The following is a 615-nucleotide window of genomic DNA, read 5'->3' as shown; positions in this document are numbered from 1 at the left end:
TCTTTTCCTGCCCACAGGCTGCATTTGTACTTTTTGATGGGTTACTTGATAAATAGTAGCGGTAAGTTAATGACTTTCATTCACAGATATTTTTCTTTATGTTTTAGGTATTTGTTTATTTTTAAGAAAAATAATTCTTGCCCAGGTTCTGGTATGAAAGAATAAACTGGACAAGCTGCTTTATCATAGTTTTGTTTATAGCCTCAGGGAGTTTACGATGGATATGAAGCTAAATTAATATTTTATTTAAAGGAGAGAGGTTCCTGTACTCATAGTGTTTTTGCCTTTGTACCCTTGTGGGAACTGCATCAATCCATCATTGGCTGGTGTGACTGACAGTGTTCCAGGGCATCAACACACATGGTCATGATATATTGATCTTTTTCTATATCACATATTTCACTTTGTAAACATTTGGCTTAGGGCATTTTGATCTATGGCAGCAAGAGAGGTGGACTTAATCTATTTTAATGATATGCTTATGGATTTCGGATATTAATTCTATGGTTTTTGGTGGTGCTGGCCTTTAATCCCAGCACTTGGGAGGCAGAGGCAGGCGCATCTCTGTGAGTTCAAGGCCAGCCTGGTCTACACAGTGAGTTCCAGGACAGCTGG

Source organism: Nannospalax galili, unplaced genomic scaffold, assembly GCF_000622305.1.
Source record: "Nannospalax galili isolate Female #2095 unplaced genomic scaffold, S.galili_v1.0 scaffold142, whole genome shotgun sequence".
Taxonomy (NCBI): Eukaryota; Metazoa; Chordata; class Mammalia; order Rodentia; family Spalacidae; genus Nannospalax; species Nannospalax galili.
Note: the sequence above shows the minus strand (reverse complement) of the source record.